This window comes from Pseudorca crassidens, chromosome 7, assembly GCF_039906515.1.
Source record: "Pseudorca crassidens isolate mPseCra1 chromosome 7, mPseCra1.hap1, whole genome shotgun sequence".
NCBI classification, from domain to species: Eukaryota; Metazoa; Chordata; class Mammalia; order Artiodactyla; family Delphinidae; genus Pseudorca; species Pseudorca crassidens.
In genome coordinates, this window is record NC_090302.1 from 59077459 (window position 1) to 59099734 (window position 22276).

The following is a 22276-nucleotide window of genomic DNA, read 5'->3' on the forward strand; positions in this document are numbered from 1 at the left end:
AGGCACTCCTGTCTTCATCCCATTGAATGTTTGAGAAATAGGTCAGGTACTAGCACAAACTTGCATAATTTAGAAATACAGAGCCAAATGCAATGGGTATAGTTTAGTTCCCAGATCCTGGAGATCTCAAAAAAAAACACAAAAAACCACAAAACAAACAAACAAAACAACCTCACAGCCTTTTATACATCCTTCTTGAACTTAACTTCTGGGTAATCCTTTATAACTGAGTCTCCAAGCCCATTCCTTTGGACAGCAGATGTCAGCTATCAGGCACCAAAATTTAGTATTTCAGACAACCTCAAAATGCTACCCTGATATTTCATTACCCATCTTTCTACAGCCTATAAATAGGAAAATAGTGGAAGAAAATGAGACAGTTAAATGTGAACACAGGGATTTGACACCTAAGAAGTTTCTCAGTGTACTACTGTGATTGTTCTAGTTCTACACTTGAACACCTATGATTGAATTTGATTAAAATTATTCATTCAGTCATTTATTTCTAGAGAGGGACATCTAAATTTGCATAAATATAATGTTGGACGATTTGACCATTAAGTTCACTGGGAGTTACAGGTCAACTTCTATTTACAGCTCTACTCAGCTGTTAAATACCATTCATTTTCTCCTAACCTTCTTTACTTAGGGAATTTTTTCCTTCTTGTCTTGATTTAAATATATATATTCTCCTAAAGACCACCCTCATTTAGAGAAAAAAATGTAAGGCAGGATTTTTTTTTTTTTTTTAATTAAGACTTTATCTTCTTTTTTTTTTTTTTGCGGTACGCACAGGCGTACCGCAGCCATGGCTGACGGGCCCAGGCGCTCCACGGCATGTGGGATCTTTCTGGACCGGGGCACGAACCCGTGTCCCCTGCATCGGCAGGTGGACTCTCAACCACTGTGCCACCAGGGAAGCCCAAGACTTTATCTTCTAAGAGCAACTTAAAGTTCACAGCAAAATTGAAGGGACCTAACCATTTTCAGCTTCTATTTCTAGAAGAGAATTGATGAATATGACCAAAACTAGAAGATGTATACTTTATATTGATTAATATATAGCATTTTTAGGGAGAAATATGTTATAATCTGTATAACTATCTTACAATTTATTTTATACTACTTGTTTTATTTTTAGTCATTATGAACTAAATTTAGACTTAAAATCTTTTTTTTTAATCATCATCACTTTCTTGAGCAACTCAAATAACCCAAACTAGTAATGTTTTTGATGTTTATGGTGATGATGATAGCAAATATGTTTAATCCTGTCAATCTTGACTTAAACATGATAAAAATAATCCAATTTAAAAACAGGTGTGAACCCCTTATTTACAGTAGTCCATGTGAAAAACAGCATTAGGCTTTAGTTGTTTCATAAGGGCAACTGAAATCATGCAAAAGGCACAGTTAATTTAAAAAGCCAAAAGCACAATGGTCAGATCAAGAGATAATAGTGTTTCCACGTACTTATGGTAGCACCCAGGTAACATGTGTCACACTGTGTTTAATTCTAGGCATCAACCTGAAACATTTTATTGATATGCTAGGAGAAGGTATCACAGGATGAAATATCTGAAACTCACGTCGTAAAAAGAATGGATGAAGTAGGTATGGATATTTTACAAAGAAAACAGAAGACTAAAGGAAGAAATAAAGACAGGTATATTTTTGAATCAATATGAAGAAGACTTTTCTTGCAGTTGGAGCTACCCAGTAATGAAAATGAGGTTTATGTATAGTTTTAATCACTGACTGGCTGACTGTGTGTCATGGGGAAGTTTCCTATGGACTAGGAGACTGAATTATGTGAACTTCCCTCGTCTTTGTCTCAATTTTTCTTTCCTTTTCTTTTTTTTCTTTTTAATTCAAAAGATAATATGGTTTTCAATGCATAGTTAAAAAAACAAAACAAAACAAAAAAGAACCTGAGTCACAGATATTCTACCAAATATCTTTTTGATCTTGGGCAGCCCATTTTTCTTCTCTGGGTCTAAATTTATCATGTACAAAGCATGGCCTGGAGTCTTTAAAGTATATTTTAGTTCTGATGTTCTCTAACCATACAAATGTAGACATTGAATTAAACTCTAAGTCTATTCATGGTGCAGAATCACTACAATTATGGAGCTGGAAAGCAGTTAGAGCTGGAAAGCATTTAGTCAACCCCCATACACACCATTAGATTATACATATCATAGTTCCTAAATTGTCTTGCTAGTAAATCCTTGGAATAAGTCTTTCTTTTTAATGCTATGTGTATAATATGAACATTTTGGTTATTACCGCTGAATAAAAAAAGTAACTCTCTCAAGCAGAAATGCCCAGAAAACATCCTGCTGAGCTTTCTTCTTCTGGCCATACAGTCTGCATACACAATTAACCTTCCCTTAATTAGATTAACTTGTTCTCTATCTGAGACTGTCAAGTTAATACTGTAATCAAAAAACTATAATAGAGACCTGAATATGTCCCTGCTGTGTATAATGTTAATTACTTCTTCACTCAGAATAACTGAAATCAGGCTCACTTAATGGGATGCCTTAGTTAGCAGATCTGCTTTATTTCTCTAAAATAGTGCTAGTCAGAACTTTATAAACAACTCTTAAAATCACCTAAAAAAAACATAGTATTTCTGACTTTCTTAACTGATGCAATTCCAAGAATTGACTAAAATTGCAGAAGGTTACTATTAGTTATATGAAAATATTTATAGGCATTGGCATTGGTCCTTATATTAAAACATGATACGGCACGGCAAATATTCAAATGTTATCATTAACAAGAAACTAAATTGCACTTGCCAAAATTAGCACACCATTTGGATATAGAACCCACAGTAATATCAGGTTCACCCCACATATCTGTGAATTTCCAAATTCAGACATTTTAACAGTTTCTTGCTAGCGTTAGCTTAATCCAACTATGAAAAGTGACACAATTACATGAAGAAGAAAGCTCATTTAACCAAATTGACTAAACTTGGTCAATGGCCCTAAGGCAAAGTGTTTTAAACCTTTAATTACAGAATAGTGTATTTATCATTAACAGTATTTTATATATCTCATAATGTTCTCAATCAATCACTTATTAAGTATCCATGATGTCAAGGCAGTCTTTCAGCCACTGTGACGAGTATAAACATGAGTAAAAAGACACAGACGCTCCTTTCAAAAAGTTTACAACCCAGGCACTTAAGGAGGAACTGGCAGGAGAGTGGAAGCCTCGTGCTTTTGCCATCTAGTAAGATGGTTTTAGTTCTCTCAACTCAGGGCAATCAAGGACCATGTCAAAACATAGTGGCCTTGTTGTCTCTGGAGTTCTACTGGGTTAGAATTCTGATACTACTACCACTTGTATGACATTGGGTAAGATATTTAGTTTCTCCAATTCTCAGGTCCTTCATCCTAATGGGGAGATAATTAGAGTACTAACCTCAGAAGTATAATGTGAAAAGTAAATGAAATAGGTGTGCAAATTGCTTTGCACATAATATGCACAGCAAAAACAAAGGTTAAATATATTTAAGAGATACATTAAATAAGAAAGCTGTCTTTTCTTTGGCAAGATTAAGAAGTTAAATATTTTGCAAAGTATTGGATTTAGATGCCTGCAATCAAGACTGATTATATAACATTCACAGACTAGAAAGGGAAATAAGAATTTCTAACACAGTGCCCTGAAACAACACTGTGAGTGAGCTGGTGGTCTTAGATAAATGAAGGGGAAGACAATTTGGTACATACTGATCAAATATAATGCCCTAAAGAAAGTGTACTGGGCTTCACCTTATAATAGAATTGATTTGTCCTGAAGAAGCAATGTCATAAATGGAGGTATATTTGAAATACGTCGGTCGGCACTAGATCAGACAGCAGTAGAACTTAAAAGAAAATAGGAACATCACTTCTATTATTAGTTTTATGAGAATAAGTAACTTGGATTTCCAAACAACTGGTTTTTAAATTAACTCTGGAATATAACATGCTCAGAAGATGGGAACTGATCTATACAAATTGCTGAACCATAAAAGCAGAATTATTAGTATCATAAGAGAGTCATGAACAAAGACACATGGGAGTTCAGAAGAAGAATAAGACATCATTTTGACGAGGAGTATCCAAGAAAGCTTTAGGGTAAAAGTGAGCTGAATCTTAATGTATAAAATAGAAACCAAAGGGGAAACAGGCTGAAAGCCTGAAATTAAATTTCCTACAATCTCCATCTCTCATTTGTTTGTTTAATCCTCATCTTATTTGACTTCAATGGCATCTTGGTTTCTGAAGGATCTTTGTGTACCTTTTCTATATACAGATACATGCTTTACCTTAGAGTCATAAGAAGTATCAACCCCAAAATGAAGTTAAAAGGAAATATGGGACGTGGCATCCTGTCCTTTAAATTGGGAATACAACATTTTTAGCAGATAAGAGTATTTGAGCATGCTAAGGAACTTCTAAACTTTGTAAACTTCATTTAAAAAATTTGCATTTAGAAACAACAATTAAAAACCATTAAGTTTATTTTATAAGTCATAACATATTTATACTAGATAATAGTTTTAAGTGGTGAGCCAACAGATCAAATATCTTAGCAAGCATAGGAATTATTTATTTCAAAGAATTATAATTTTAAGATTAGACACACACTGTGAAGCTGCAATGAAAAAAGGTACTTGGTAGAGAATTTTATCAAAAAGTATGAGAGATGAATGATTATATTAGAGAGAGGATATGTAGGGTAACAAAGCTGTGTTAATAGCAAAGTTTTGTTGGAAGGTAGTGAAAATTGATAACCTGCAGTTGTTTAACGGAGATTAGACAGTTAAAATTTTGTTAATCTATTTGCTAATTTGTTTTCTCACTTTATTCCCTCATTAACAATAAATAGCTTTGTAGCTCCAGAAGAACCAAAATAAAGTATATAGGCGAGACCACTGCCAAGGGCTAATAATTTCATGGCAGCAGCAGCTAAATTCAATCAACATTTAAATCTTATAGGCATCTGCTGCTCCAGATCAAAACATTAACCCATTGTTAGATTTCTCACATACTCATGACTAACACCATCTATAATTCAGAACTGAAAAATAAATCTGTCATTGACAGATTTTTTCCTAGTTGTTCCACTGTTTTGAGTGTGTTGTAATTTTATTTATAAAAGAAAAAAAAAAAACAACTCAGTCTTAGTATATTTTATAAGAGGAATATCAAGTGAATATAATATAATGTTTGAATATTTCATCCACCCAAACCAATATTTGTTGAGTGCCAACTACATATCAGGCATTTTATCAGGGTGCTACGACCCTAGGAAGAAAAGGAGTTAAGATGTGTTGTAGACTTACCTTGTGTTAGCCACTGTATGTGTTTTCAGACACAGTCCTTGGCCTCAAGAAGCTCAAAACCTAATTAGAAAAATAGAAATAAAAATTATTTAAAAAAAATATTTCAAACACTAAGTTGTCTTCAACATATCATATTTTCACCATTCTTTTTTTTTTTTTAGGGGGGATTGAGACAGAGGAGAAAAAACAAGAGGGTTAATGAGAAGCTGGTATCAATTTTATGTCATACAATCTTTAACTGAAAGAGTGAAATACCAACTCAATATGGAATGTTCTTTTGTCCACATGATGGAAAGCAAAGGATATTGAACATTCCTTACAATTCTGAATTGGGATTATAATGTCTAACATAAAATGGTTAAATTAGCTTCTTACAACATCTATTTCATCAAGTCTAATGAATGTCATAGCTTGTTGCTTCCTGAAATTACATAATACTTTCAAATTTCCCATCCTCTGGTCTTTGTGGAGCTGGATGCTGCCAAAGTTCTTAAGGGGATCACTTAAACCATAGCAGCCAAGATAAAGCAAATCCTTGTCTCCCTATTGATCCTGGGACTAACTCACATGGAAGAATTCTAAATCTTACCAGAATTACATTTATGGAAAATAATCTCATTATTAATTTTTCAAAACTCATACTCTGAAACATGTAAAAAAGCACTTTGTCTTAATTCCTTAATAGAATTTAGAATATCCTAATTATTCCTGTTTGTTTTTAGAATTATTTCCTTCTGTCCAGACAACCTTCTTCTCAACTTTTTCACACGTTCAACTCTTGTTTCTCCTTCAATTCCCAGGGAAGTTGACATCTCATGCAGAAAGCCTTCCTTGACATCGTGCTTCCTCCAAGTTTCACTTCAATGTATTTTTTAGATGCTCCAACAGCTCTGTGTACTTCCTTATCACGTTACCTTGTGTCACAGAAACTGGTTAGTTGTTTAGAAAACTGTTTGCCTTTTCCTCTTGTTACAGAGCCGGGCTATGTTCTTTCAGATAGATGTGAGATGTGACTGAATTCTTCACAAGGGAATACAGCCAAATATAAATCATGCCACAATCAGTCCTGGCCTTAAAACATCTCATACATGATCCTTTATTCTGTGTTCCTATCTGCAGGTAGAATCCTTGAGGACCTACAGAAGAAAGATCCCTAAGAAGGAAAGAGCCTTGTCCTTCAGTCACATCTTTTAGGATCACCTCTCACCTCCACTAATAAAGTCTATTCACACTAAGAGTGTTACAAAAATGACTATCCATCACCTGGCCCTGACTAGAAACATCTACTGGCACTGGAGTTTCAGGTAAATGAGAATCAAACTTTGGTTCTTTTTTTATTGAAGTTTAGTTGATATACAATGTTATATAAGTTATAGGTGTACAATGTAGTGATTCACAATTTTTAAAGGTTAGATTCCATTCATAGTTATTATGGAATATTGGCTATATTCCTGTGTTGTACAATATCTCCTTGTAGCTTATTTTATACTTAATAGTTTGTACCTCTTAATCCCCTACCCCTATAGTGTCCCTCTCCCACTTCCTCTCCCCACTGGTAAACACTAATTTGTTCTCTATATCTGTGAGTCTATTTCTTTTTTGCTATCTGCATTAGTTTGTTGTAGTTTTTAGATTTCACATATAAAGTGATATCATGCAGTATTTGTCTTTCTCTGTCTGACTTATTCCACTCAGCATAATACCTTCAAAGTCCATCCCTGTTGTTGCAAATGGCAAAATTTCCTTCTTTTTTATGATTGAGTAGTAGTCCATTGTGTGTGTGTGTGTGTGTATATACCACATCTTAACAAATAACTTAAAATTTTATATGGAAACACAAAAGACCCAAAATGGCCAAGACAAAATTGAGAAAGAAGACAGAGCTGAAGGAATCATGTTCCCTGACTTCAGACTATACTACAAAGCTATAGTCCTCAAAACAGTATGGTACTTGCACACAAACAGATCAATGGAACCAAATAGAGAGCTCAGAAATACATGCACACACTATGGTCAATTAATCTATGACAAAGGAGGCAAGAATATAAAATGGAGAAAAGACAGTCTCTTCAATAAATGGTGTTCGGAAAACTGGACAGCTACATGTAAAAGAAAAAAAATAGAACATTCTCTAATGCCATATACAAAAACAAACTCAAAATGGATTAAAGATGTAAATGTAAGACAAGATGTTATAAAAATTTACAGGAAAACATAGGCAGAACACTCTGACATAAATCACAGAAAAAAAATTTTTTTGATCTCTCTCCTAAAGCAAAGGAAATAAAAGCAAAAATAAACAAACGGGACCTAATTAAACTTAAAAGCTTTTTGCATATCAAAGGAAACCACTGACAAATGAATAGACAACCTACTGAATGGGAGAAAATATTTGCAAATGATACGATCGAAAAGTGGTTAATATCCAAAATATAGAAACAGCTCATACAATTCAACATCAAAAAATAAAAACAAACAAACCAAAACCCTGATCAAAAAAGGGGGCAAAAGACTGGAATAGACATTTTTCCAAAAGAGGACATGCAGATACCCAACAGGCACATGAAAAGATGCTCAACATCAATAATCATCAGGGAAATGCAATCAAAACCACAATGAGATATCATCTCACACCTGTCAGATCGGCTGCCATCAAAAAGAACACAAGTGGGACTTCCCTGGTGGTCCAGTGGTTAGGACTCTGCCTTTCCACTGCAGCGGGCACAGGTTTGATCCCTGGTCAGGGAACCAAGATCCCACAAGCCACGCAGTACTGCCAAAAAAAAAAAAAAAAAAAAAACTGTTGGGGGGAATGTAAATTGGTGCAGCCACTGTGGAAAACAGTATGAAGGCTTCTCAAAAGACTAAAAATAGAAGTAACTGTCATCCAGCAATTCTAATCAAAAGTGTATAACCAAAAGAAACAAAAACAATAATTCAAAAAGATATATGCACCCCAATGTACATAACAGCATTATTTACAATTGCCAAGATATGGAAGCAACCTAAATGTTCATCAACAGATGGATAAATTTTAGTTCTCTGAGCGATTAAAATGGTGGGTATTACAGCACTTAGCCTACAAAGACTGTGATTATTTAATCTGTTTGACCTCCCCCATTGGATTATAAGCTATAGTACTCCCACGGAAACTGGTTTTGTTTTGTTCTAGGTTGCAGCTGGAACATAGTATATGGCACATGATGACCATCTCTCTCTATTTTTTTTAATAACTTCAATTTTATATGATAAAATGTACCATGAAGATTTCATAGGAAATATTATTGCAAATACAGTTTTCCCTTTGGGCGTGGGGGGATGCAAGGCTTCTTTTGGCACAGTCTTCAAAGTACCTTTTGGTAAAAACCTTAAAGGTAGAATCTGATTTTGCTTTGGAGTTCAAAGCAAGTGACAACATTGAAACATTTTTTGCAAAACTGCTTTTGTAGGCTTCTATTTGCAGTTTTGGGTAGAATGGTGAGAGCATTTGCAAAACGTTAGTCAGAAATAACAGACTCAAAAACTCCCTACTGTAGTTGCAGTGATTTGGAATGTCCTTCAAACTGCCACTGGGGATTTATTGCCAATGGAGAGAAAATGAAAGATAATTTTCTTTCTTTTTCAAAACAATAACCAATCACAGCACCCAAGACCTTCTGCTCTTCTCATAGTACAATGAAATAGCTTTTGAATTTCAGACAAAAATAGACACACCTGACAAGCAATATCAAGCCTTAGTCAGCAAGCAACCATGTACTTATTGCCAACCCATCTCTTTCTCACCTTTCTTCTACAGCTAAAAACACTATATACACTGACTCCTTTCGGGAAGCCACCTGTTTGAGGCCACTTCCCAAAGGGCTCTCCATAAATTTCACCCATCTGTCTCTTTACTATTGTCCACTTACAGGTTAAATTTAGTCCTGTTTGGCAGAACCTAACTTTCAGACGCATACTTCCTTTACTTTCAGCCCTGTTTAAGTGAGGAAAATATAGAGATGGTCAGATCTCCCTGCTTCTTTTCTGAAGAATTAAGAGGAAGCTTTTCCTGCTAGACATGCAACTGCATTGCCTTTTAACCTGAAGTAAAAATCCTCAGGCACTATTCTGCAACTCACTTAGATTATTGCTTAACGGCACTGTTAGGCTATATTTTATGATAGCTTTAATACATTTGTAGTTCACTCACATCAATGTTAATATATCATTTACCTTGGTAAAGCACTTGTCTCTTGAGTGTCAGGCAAATGCACCATTGGATCTGCCAACTGAAGCCATTTCTTAGGGATTTTATAGACATGAATGCAACTCTTCTTCTTCTCAGACCACTCCAAAGCTACCTTTCCTTTCTGACTACAAATATCAACCTAATCACCAGTTGATCTAGTAGAGGAGACAACAGAAAGTATGTAACGCCAGCCCAGAATAGAAAACATTCAATTCTTTCTAAGTCATGCTTCATGTTTAGGTCAACTGAATTTCCTACATGTGGCCAAAGTGCAAATTATTAAGTCTCAATTTTGTTTCTTTTCTGAAGACTAAGGATAAGATGGATCATAAATTCCTCTAAGTGGGAGAAAATGGATTTTTGGCAGTTGATTTCACCAAGTAAGCACACCCTCCAGCTCACAGAACATGCCTGATACGGGTGAGAGGATGAAGCACACAAGAAGAGAACTGGTGTAAAGGCATGGATTCTTTCATCTCTATGCTCTCTGCCAAAGTTCTAACTAATTGTTGCAGCTGAGGAAGCTGTAAGAGCTAAAGTCGATAACTTTCAATAGCAGAACTGTCCATGGTGAGGTATAATCTCGGCTGATATACTTTTAGTAGTTACAGATGTTCACTGGAAATTGTTCTAAGAACTTTTGAAGGTTTCCATTTACTTTGGACATAACCCCAGTTTTTTGTTCCCCCCACAGAAATAAGAAACATCTCATAAATAGCCTTTCCTCTAGTGTGTTTCACATTGGAAGAATATCATCTTTTATTTTTTAAACAGAGTTAGCTAAAGTCAAATCATGTTATTTTACATTCTGACACATAAAAAAATACTTTGGATTTCCTCACTGTAATTTTTATCTTTGCTATATGGCATCCCTTCTGTTATAATGTGAAAATTCCAAGTTTCATTAATGACTCATGACTCTATCTTATGTAATAGGCATATTTTAATTAAAATACTTCAAACTTTAAAAAGGCATTTTAACAGAAAGATGGAGTTGAATTTATATGCTCTTTTTACAACTCTATTTAAATTTTCAAAAAGTTTACTTCATATGAAGATCTTTTCTTCTGTCAACTCTATCCTAAAACACCAAAAAAATCCTGATTATCAAAATAGCATGCCATTTTAAAACAGTTCCTACATTAGCACAAGTAGCTGTGACCCTTTAAAGTGGTTTAAAATTACATATTAAAGAGATTTCAATTGGAGTTTTCATTCACTTTTATTTGGAATCGCTTGCACATGTTTTTCTTTAGTCCTATTTTTCATGGATTCAAGTTTGTATTAGATAAGCAATACTAGGTAAGCAAACAGCCAGAAAAAAAATAAAATTTGAAATACCTAAAGGTAACTGTTCAAAATTATCAAATTTGTTTTTTCACATGCAGACTGTAGAATAGAAAATCAGTTTAGATCAGGAAGAGAGTATGTTTTAAAGTTTTGTTTTGTCAAACATGTCAGACACCCTAAGTAACATATTTTTGACCCTTCCTCCTCTCCTTCTCTTTTTTATTTTGTTCCCTTTCTACTGTAAATATTTAGTAGATTGAGTGATTTGGAACTTTGTTAATTGAACAGAAAAATCCTACCTTAAACCACATTGCAATTAACATAGAAACTTAGGAAAAATATTCTACAATAAAGAAGGTTACTGGAGTATAAGATTTTCATACCACATATGGCAGGATATACAAACTGGGATAACAAATGTGCATCTCATCACTAAAGAATGAGAGGTTTTTTTTCTTTTTTAACATCTTTATTGGAGTATGATTGCTTTACAATGGTGTGTTAATTTCTGCTTTATAACAAAGTGAATGAGTTATACATATACATATGTTCCCATATCTCTTCCCTCTTGCGTCTCCCTCCCTCCCACCCTCCCTATCCCACCCCTCTAGGTGGTCACAAACCACCGAGCTAATCTCGCTGTGCTATGCGGCTGCTTCCCACTAGCTATCTATTTTACGTTTGGTAGTGTATATATGTCCATGCCACTCTCTCACTTTGTCACAGCTTACCCTTCCCCCTCCCCATATCCTCAAGTCCATTCTCTAGTAGGTCTGTGTCTTTATTCCCGTCTTACCCCTAGGTTTTACATGACCTTTTTTTTTTCTTAGATTCCATATATATGTGTTCGCATACAGTATTTGTTTTCTCTTTCTGACTTACTTCACTCTGTATGACAGACTCTAGGTCCATCCACCTCACAACAAATATCTCAATTTTGTTTCTTTTTATTGCTGAGTAATATTCCATTGTATATATGTGCCACGTCTTCTTTATCCATTCATCTGTTGATGGACACTTAGGTTGCTTCCATGTCCTGGCTATTGTAAATAGAGCTGCAATGAACATTTTGGGACATGACTCTTTTTGAATTATGGTTTTCTCAGGGTATAGGCCCAGTAGTGGGATTGCTGGGTTGTATGGTGGTTCTGTTTTTAGTTTTTTTAGGAACCTCCATACTGTTCTCCATAGTGGCTGTATCAATTTACATTCCCACCAACAGTGCAAGAGTGTTCCCTTTTCTCCACACCCTCTCCAGCATTTATTGTTTCTAGATTTTTTGATGATGGCCATTCTGATATCTCATTGTAGTTTTGATTTGCATTCCTCTAATGATTAATGATGTTGAGCATTCTTTCATGTGTTTGTTGGTAATCTGTATATCTTCTTTGGAGAAATGTCTATTTAGGTCTTCTGCCCATTTTTGGATTGGGTTGTTTGTTTTTTAATATTGAGCTGCATGAGCTGTTTATATTTTTGGAGATTAATCCTTTGTCCGTTGATTCGTTTGCAAATATTTTCTCCCATTCTGAGTGTTGTCTTTTCATCTTGTTTGTAGGTTCCTTTGCTGTGCAAAAACTTTTAAGCTTCATTAGATCCCGTTTGTTTATTTTTATTTCCATTACTCTAGGAGGTGGATCAAAAAAGATCTTTCTGTGATTTATGTCAAAGAGTGTTCTTCCTATGTTTTCCTCTAAGAGTTTTATAGTGTCCGGTCTTAACATTTATGTCTCTAATCCATTTTGAATTTATTTTTGTGTATGGTGTTAGGGAATGTTCTAATTTCATTGTTTTACATGTAGCTGTCCAGTTTTCCCAGCACCACTTATTGAAGAGGCTGTCTTTTCTCCACTGTATATTCTTGCCTCCTTTATCAAAGATAAGGTGACCATATGTGCATGGGTTTATCTCTGGGCTTTCTATCCTGTTCCACTGATCTATATTTCTGTTTTTGTGCCAGTACCATACTGTCTTGATTACTGTAGCTTTGTAGTATAGTCTGAAGTCAGGGAGCCTGATTCCTCCAGCTCCAGTTCTCAAGATTGCTTTGGCTAAGAATGAGAGGTTTTTTGACTGTGCGTTTCCACATGGTCTCTTTAAAAAAACACGCAGGAGTTTTTGAAAGCCCAAGTACTTTCTAAATTATTATTTTTTAACTCAAAGTACAGTGCACTTATAGAAAAGTGCATAAGGAATGAATCATATAAAAGCTAATACCAGGTAAACACCACCTGGCTCAAAATATAGAACATTTCTACGGCTACAGCAACCTCATGCTCCCTCACAATCCCATTTCCCCCTCTTCATCAAAGGTAAACAAACATTATCTTGATTTCTAACCCTATAGTTTAGAGCTGCCTTGAACATTATATAAATATAATCATATATTACATATTGCTTTGTGTCTGGCTTCTTTATTCACCATTATGCTCATTAGTTTCATTCATGTTGGAATTTGTCAAAAATCATTTGAATATACCACACTTTCTATATCCATTCTATTGTTATTGAACATTGGGTCATTTCTAGTTTAGAGCAATTATAATTAATGCTGCAATAAACATCCTTGTAAAATATTTCTTGGTACACATGTTGTATATAATGAGGAGTGGAATTGCTGGATCATCTGGTACATACATGTTCAACTTCAGTAGATAATGCCAAACTGTTTTCCAAAGTGGATGTAGCAATTATACTCCCCTGAAATACATGTGTTCCTGTTGTATCACGTCTTTGCCAATACCTGGTAGGGGTACTTGCTTTGAATGTCTAGGTTAGATCAGTGAAAGAGGAGAGAGAGAATGAAGGCTTGAGGTGGAAGCAGGAAGGCTCCTGACCCAGAGTCTAGTTGACTAGTAGGAGAACAATGATTGTGCTGTGAGTGGTGAAGATTTGAACGTCACTACCAAGGACAAGGATTTTTCTTTGAAGTCGGAGAATCCATGAAGTGTTGGTGAGTCAAGTGAAAAGCATGGTATTCTGTAGAATTATGAGGGTGCAAATTAATCTGGCAACGGAATTTTGGTGCATAATAAATTGTGTGTGTAGGGGAGGGAGGGCTTGAGTCCTTTCACAGGCAAATAGACAAATCCAATACATAAAATAGGAAGAGTCTACGTAGGAGAATCATTAGAAATATCTAGAGTGGTAGATTAAGGATGAAAAATATCACAAGAGTAAAAGTTTGCTACGAAGAACTACTTTATATCATTCTATCCTGAACAACATCTTATTCTTTTTGTGATCAATTTTGAACATAGTGTGTCTCAGAAGGGATGGGAAAACAATTCCACTATTTTCTGATATGAGAATTTCCCATCAGTGTTTACTGAACTGTTTTAGTAAGTGATTGCTTTATAAGGTAATTATTTTATAATTATCCTATAAAGCCTACTTTAAAAAATGTCCTCTAGAGCCAGAAACAATCATACAATTTTATAGTTGGAAGAGGTCTTGGACAACATCTAATTAAACCTTCTCATTTCACAGATGAGGAGGTATAGGTGCACAGTTGCCCAGTTACTTGATCAGGCTAAGGCACTAGTTAATGCAAATGCAGAAGAATCCAGGTCTTTTGACCTAGAAGATAATCATCATAAATTCACTTTATTAAAGCAACACTGAAAAATGTCTTTCTTGATTTTCCTTACGTGGCCTATTTCTACACATCTATCAGAACTCACCAGAGTTCATCTACTTTAAGACCTTCTGATCTCCTCTTTACTTTCATCTACTTTAAGATCTCTGATCTCCTCACTCTTTAAGTCTGAGTTACATGTCTTACTATGTCTTAAATGACAATTTATAACGACTTCTATTCTGAAATTGTCTATATACTTATCTCTTTGCCCACTATATTGAGGAACCAGAAGGTAGGGACTGCTTTTTTCTCTGCTTAGGCCTTAGCATTTTGCAAAAACTTAATGTACAACAGTACTTGTTAAATATTTGTAGAATGAGTTAAATGTGTCAAAATTTGGTCCATAATCATTTTGGTATGTACGTAGGTAGAGGTGAAATATGTGACTTTACCCATCATGTTAGTCTTTTGGGCTGTTCATTGATACTTCTATTTCTCTTCTTTTCAGGCACATGGTAGAAATGTAGTTCCTTATACCTTTGAAATTAGTGTGGCTCTGTTATTTGAGCAGAAGTAACACATGTCACTTCCATGTAGAAGCCTTTAATAGTCATCAATTTGCTCTTCCCTCCCTCCAGCTTCAATGATCTTGGAGACTGAGTGAGGAAAACAATCCTTAACCAACCCATAATAGACATGTAGGATGATAGAGAAGTAATCTCTATTGTTTTAAATCAACAGGATTTTAGAGTTCCTACTGCAGTATAACCTAGCATGCCCTGGCTTAATTGTAATGAGATGAGACTGGGGACTCCGGGAGAGAGTGAGTCTTTGTATGTGGGAGGGACATGAACCATCGGGGGCCAAAGGGTGGACTGCGGTAGACAGTTTCTAAAATGGATCTTGAAGATCTCCATCTCCCGGCATTTGTGTGCTGTGTAAGTCCCTCTCCTCTGAATGTGAGTTAGACCTAAGATTTGTTTCTACAAAAAAAAAAAAAAAAAAAAAGCAAAAGTGATAGGATGTTGCTTATGAAATTAGATTTTTAAAAGACTGTGGCTTCCTTCTTGATCATCCCTCTGACTTTTTCTTTCTTGGAGCCCTTGGTCTGGAGAAAGTGAGCTGCCATGTGGTGAGTAAACCTATTGAAAAACCTACATGGCAAGGGATTAACGTCACTGGTTTATATCAGGGAAGTGTGTAAGGTTTGTAAACAGTCAATGAATGAGCTTGAAAGTGGATCTCCTGTGCTTTGCCAAAATCATGTTAGTATACTTGGAAGTGGATCATCTTCCATTTGGGCCTTGAAATGACCGCAGTCCTGGCTGATACCTTGACTGCAATCTTGTGGGAGATTCTGAGTCAGAGGCACCCAGCTATACAACCCTAATTCATAACTCACAGAAACTACGAGATAATGAAAACTTGTTGTTTCAAACTGCTATGTTTTGGGATAATCTGCTACCCCGCAAGAGATAACTAACGCATTTTGTGAGTAATTCCCTGTGTAAATATGTTGTAACAATAGGGCAGACACATTCACTTCATGTCAGACATGCCTGATGATGACTATATCTGAAGTTAAATGTACGCTTTTAATTCTTTATTTATTGAAGCATTGTAATATAGTTATAGCCCATTGGTGGATATAGGAACCCAAAGCCATATAAAAAGCAAATTCATACTTTAGTTATTTGATCAGTTAATGATATCAAAACTTTATAGATATGAACAAGGATTTCTGAATCTAAGTAATGATGATCAGTATTTAGCATACTAGGAAGTCAGGTATTTTGGACCTCTTTGATTTTCCCAGATAACAGAAAACATGATTTGTACATTAAGGAGAAGCATGGGTTACATTAGACCATTTTCCTGTAGCTCCAATATAAGCTGACATTTACATAAATAGCTATCCCAATTCTTGTATTGCTTCTGAAAAATTTATCAAAATATGGTCAAAAGAGTGAAAGGACAGTATGAGATGAGGGCTCTCAGGCTATTTTGAGTCATCTGACTCTAAAAATGAGGGCATGACACCTACACGTTTTCCCATAGCTGTTCAATATCAGGAATCCAGGACAGTGTCTGTTCAGTAAATCAGAGAGTTAATGTTAAATTCTATATAGCAAAGATGAAAAAAATAAGCTGTAAGAAAAAAATTACAAAGTATGTGGGAGAAAGCAAGACAGCAGGTCTCATAGGAAAAAATAAACTCTTATGCTGAAAAATTTTCTGCTAGCAACCTTAGGACAATACAATAAGGCTTGAGCCCCACAGAGGGACGCTGCTTAGCTATTAAGCTAACAAGAGACTTGGAAGACAGGTATTCTAGCTATTAAAAGGTTTTTCATAGGTGAGTACCATTGTTTTCACATGTTTGAAATCTACCCTGTTTCAATCCCACCAGGCATTCCTGATGAATACTGCATTTTCCACAGAAGCAACCATTTATAATTTCCTTTTATTCTTGTTTGTTACTACAAAAGACTCGGTCTCAGGGGGGTTTTGATTAAGATGAGACAAAGAATGAAACAAACAAGAGTCTGTTAAATGTCTGCCTGAAACCAGAGCTGCACCACTAAATATGAAAGACTCTTCAAAACCAATAATGAAATAATCACCCTTTTTGCAAGACTGATAAGAAAATGAAGGCGAGATATATATTTGGGGAAACTAATTTACACTGTAGGAGGAAAGAGTAGGAAGAAGAGCAATGACAGAAAATCAACTGTTAATAAATATCAGAGAGTGCTGAGAAATCACAAGATAAGCTGTAGCGTATGTTCCTCCAGCTAGAATATGGCAATCATTTATCTGAGAAGAGAAGCTCATAGGCTCCCCCACCCCCTCCAACAGGCAATCATTTTGCATTTTACATTATTTGAAAAGAGCTTGATTATTTTCCTTTGAAAGAAACCGGACTGATTCACATTTACCTGTCAACAGAATGTTCTATTCCTCTGTTTTGCCTGTCTATTTAAAGGCATATGACCTGACTATGAAATTCCATAGACAAATAGTTCATCAGATGTAAATAAATAATAGTGAGTGACCAGCTCATGTTTTTATGTGTTTTTTTTTGGCTAAATTATAATCCACAGCCTGATAAATATGACTGATAATTGCAGTAATATGTTGAGATAATGAATATTGCTTTATTCAAGGTCATATACAATCTTTAAAAATCATATCCAGAGGGAAAAGTTCCACATGAAAATGATAATTATGTTATTTGAAGTCTAGTTTAAAAGGAGCAGCATAATCTATAATCTCTTCTGGTTTTGTAAACCTGTATATTTAAACGTTGCTCTATCAAGAAGGGATCAACAAGAGAAATGTGTAAAGACAAAAAAGAAGTGGGCAGCTTGTCAACTGACTTATATGGGTTTGATTTTATTTATTGAAGTAGGGTTCTAGGATCCAGTGCCTTAGTGAGACAATGGTTCTAGAAGCATTTATGTAGCATTTCTAAATATTATACATATATTGCATATTATTGAAGGGGGATAGGGAACAACATCCTTCACTGAGCATCTAAAAACTTGGGTTCTAGTATGAGTTCTGCAGCTTATCAAATAGGTACCTTCAGTAAATCAGTGCAACATTTTTAGCTTTAGTTTTCTCATTCCACCAAATGAAAGATATGAAAGATATAAATAAATCAATAACATTATCAAGGATCAATCTAACACAATGAACCTTATGTATCACAATTATACTACATATTTATATATAATATCTATGTATTTGTATATGTGTATGTGTGCATATAGGTATATATATGTATGTGTGTGTGTGTGTGTATATATATATATATATATATATATATACATACACACACACACATACACAGACTTCTCAAATAAACATATCATTAGGCTGTCATTGTGACAGCACTCAAAGCTATGAAAACTTTACCAAAATTCTGAGATAAAGAAAGATAATTCACACTGAAGCTCAATTTCACAATGCTGCTCAAGTAATTCACAAAGACATTCAGTTTAAAGTTTGGTTTTGCAAAATGAATCGGAATATTCTGTGTGTGGAATGCAAAGATGATCCTTTGAAAATGGAAGATCTTTGGGTGATTGGAGCTCAGTGTCCATTATCAATAAACTATCAAATTCAACCTAACTACAGGCCTACAGGAAGGCCTATTCCTACCAGGCCAACAGGAAGACGTATTTCTAGATTACACAAGAATTATGGCAGCCTCTGTTTCAGTATGTTCCTCAGCAAGTTGATATTAATATGAACTTTTGCGGTCTTCAGGTTTTTTATTAAAATATTGTTTTGTTTTGTTTTGTTTTCCTCAGTTCATCACACAGTTTAAGATCTTTCCTCTGAATGGAGCATTCACCTCCTTCAAAGAGTCTGTAGCATTGTTGCTTTTAGCCAGATATTAGCAGTTTTCCTTAATCATAAACATTATTTAAATGCAAAAAAAAAATGTGTGCACACAAAGATAAATTTTTTACATAGACTATAGATTTTTCACAATGCTGAGGAACTGAAAGAGCTATAGGCTGTCAAGGGCAAGAGAGAATAAATTACCTAAAACGTAGTGCTGGAAGCAGAATTGTGGGTAGGTCATAGATTCATCATGACTAATTAAGTAGAAATGTTTCATAAATGCTGATGTTTAGAAATTGTGAGAAAAACATTTTATGCAATCTGAAATTCCATCCTGTACCTAAATTATTTTGGGAAATTATAAGGAAAAATGTTCTACAGTTTGTAGGATAGTTCATGGGATCGAAAGTTGGGGAGGCCAGGAGTTCAGCCCATGTTTGGCCACTTGGCAGCTCTGAGATTTTGGGTGAGGATTTAACATACCTGAACTTTCACTTTCTCATGTGGAAAATAAGATAATGGTCTACCTTAACATCTGCATGGCATTGTATGGTAAAAATCACATGCAATCAGAAAGCTGAATAATTGCTACCACCAACAGTTTAAGGTTTCTTCCTACTGCCTGGGACACAGAGTGAAATTATATCAAACAGTCATGACCCTGATCAAGTGTGAACTTTTGATTCCATCCATCACCCATCTAACCGATCATTCAATATTTATTAAGCACCACTGTAGGCAAGTCACTGGTTGAACTAGAAAATTCAAAAATGAAAAATGTAATATCTCTGCCCTCAAGTGCCCTATAGTTTAATGGAGAAGCTCATCTCTTAATACACCAATGTTGTGTTCTTATGCACTTTCTTCTATAAAGCAGTGATTAAGCACATTGGCTCTGAAGTCAGGTCTAGGATTCTAATCCCAACTTTTTAAAGGTGGTGCCGTCTTAAGCAAGTATATTTATTTCTCTAAGCCTTATTTTCTTTACTGGCAAACGTGTACTAAAATAGTACTTAATTCATTGGACTGTTGTGAATATTAAATTAAATCACGCACATGAAGCATTTAGTGTCGTGCCTGGCATATAATATGTGCTCAATAAAAAAATATTAACTATATTTATTAGCACTTTTTCTTACTCTGATCCTCGTATGCTTCCTCCTAGGAAAGAGAAAACCAACACCTCCTATCTAGGAGCCAGCCTGCTCCCATCATTCAGTCCTTGGGGTCCACCTGGTCCCCACAGCTAAGTCTCAGAATTCTCCTGTTGAACATAAATATTTTCAGAGCACATCAACATCAGACAGTTTCACTCTTTGGCCATGGTGGAGCTGGACAAAAACAAGGCCACTCCATTATCATGTCTGAAAATAGATAAAAACCTGAACATTGTGAAAAGTAAAAAACGATCAAACATCCCTCATCCTGGCTCATATGAGTGACTGGACTGTTGCTTCTTTTCCAGTAATAGATTTTGTTTGGTTTTTCCTCCTTCTAGGTAAGATAAAGATACCCAGTTGTAGAGTTACTGGCAGCATTTCATGAAGAGCGAAGCCCCGTTTCCTTATACTCTCCTCAAAAGCATTTAACACAGCCAAAATCCTATCACCCTCTTACTGAAGTTCCCTGTAACTCTCCATGGTATATGGTCTCCAAGGCTGCAACAAGCAATAAGTCCAGCTCTTCAACTACAGGTGTGTCCCTGGAGGTCACCGGCTGGACTGACGGCACACCTATGTGCCATCTCTCTTGCCTCCACATGTCATTATTTTTCTACCCTGTTGCACAAGTCTTTCATTATACTTTGACTTCCTTTTCCTGATAACCACTCCTTTCATGTTAAATGGTTACTGAAAGAAAGAATGTTCCTTTTCTGTGTATCTAATTGTTATGGTTCTTCTTTTTTATAGCCCCAGTCCTGGCTATGGAAAAATTACCTCAGGAAAAAATTGGCTCACCCTTGGGCTTCCCTGGTGGCGCAGTGGTTGAGAGTCCGCCTGCCGATGCAGGGGACACGGGTTCGTGCCCTGGTCCGGGAAGATCCCACATGCTGCGGAGCGGCTGGGCCCGTGAGCCATGGCCGCTGGGCCTGTGCGTCCGGAGCCTGTGCTCCGCAATGGGAGAGGCCACAACAGTGAGAGGCCCGTGTATCGCAAAAAAAAAAAAAAAAAAAAAAAAAAAAAAAAATTGGCTCACCCTTTTGTCAGACAAGGAGATTACACAGCATCAAGATTTCTGACACTGATATCTCTTAAAACTCAGGCAAGGACTAATCTAGGGAAAGAATAATTTTGACTGGGTGTTGAGCAGTGAAAGAACATAGGAAGACTGCTAGGAATTCTGACTTTCTACAAGGGAGTAAAAGCATGCATATAGTTTGGCTCATACTTTTAGTTATAAATCTTGTTTTTCTTATATTTACTTGAGTTCAGTTATTATTTTAATTTCACTTAGATCTGTGGCTTTGTATTTCTTTAATCTTTCATAGTTTCCAGTGGGTGATTTTGGGACTATAAATACACCTGCTATTAACTGGGTTGAAAACATGCATCATAAAATCGAAGCAAACTTAAAATGTAAATTTTGTTCATTCTTCTACTCTACCCTAAGTATCCAATTAAAATTTCACTGGAAATTAGCTCTCCTGTGGGGAGTTTGTAGCCCTTTGTCAGATAGGTTTAAATCATTTTTTTCTGTTGATTTTTCCTTTATCCATTTAGTAAACATGAAACCACTTAGAAGTTAAAGATGTTTTAGGATAAACAAAGCTGCTGGTAGACACATGAGATGTGGAAGCATAACACTTTAGTTTTCTCTTGCTCTGAATAAAGTCAGTCTTGCGAATTTTAGGTAATATCTTCTCCATAAATATTTTTAGTAACTCAAGTTGGAATGCCTAAGATTTTATATTTCAATGGGATAGTGTTACTGAGGGAAATGGGCCCAAATGCAAACATATGGAGTCAGTTTTAACCTAAACTTAAATTCCTACATGTTCTAAAATAAAAATGAACTGGACAGAAACCTTATTATTCCACTGGCTGAGGGTGTCTAGAAGCAGTGTCTTGTCTTAATGAAAAGCATCTGATTTTCGCCTCTGGATAGATGGCTATACAGTATAGCTTCAAAAGACTGGCGGTAGTGGAGCGGACTCCTTAATTGGTCCCTACCTGAATTCCATTATGTGAGGTCGGCCTTTGATTCTAAGGTCAGGCCTCTGGCTTCCAAATTCATCATAGTTTGGGTGTTTTTTAGAGAACTTCTCAGTCACAAAAGGACGACACAACTCATGATTAATTATGTATATAACACCAAAGATATCCATTGGACAGCAGATTAAGTGTTATCTAGAAGGTACAGATTGAAAGTTGGTTAAGACCTGAAGGGCTTCACTGACAATGAGTGCAAAAGGAAACACAATCTCATCGTTCTAGGTAAGAAGACAAAGAAGAGGGGATGGTTGGCTGTTGTA

At 35.6% G+C, this 22276-nt stretch overlaps 1 protein-coding gene across 29 annotated transcripts in view; it reads right to left on the reverse strand.

The window, feature by feature from the left end:
* Positions 1-22276, reverse strand: part of PTPRD (protein tyrosine phosphatase receptor type D) — a 2145367-nt gene that overhangs the window by 804784 nt on the left and 1318307 nt on the right. For all 29 annotated transcript variants that reach the window (XM_067744351.1, XM_067744350.1, XM_067744358.1 and 26 more), the window contains exon 9: positions 5351-5410. The gene's annotated coding sequence lies outside the window, so the exon portion shown is untranslated. The remainder of the gene's footprint in view (positions 1-5350; positions 5411-22276) is intronic.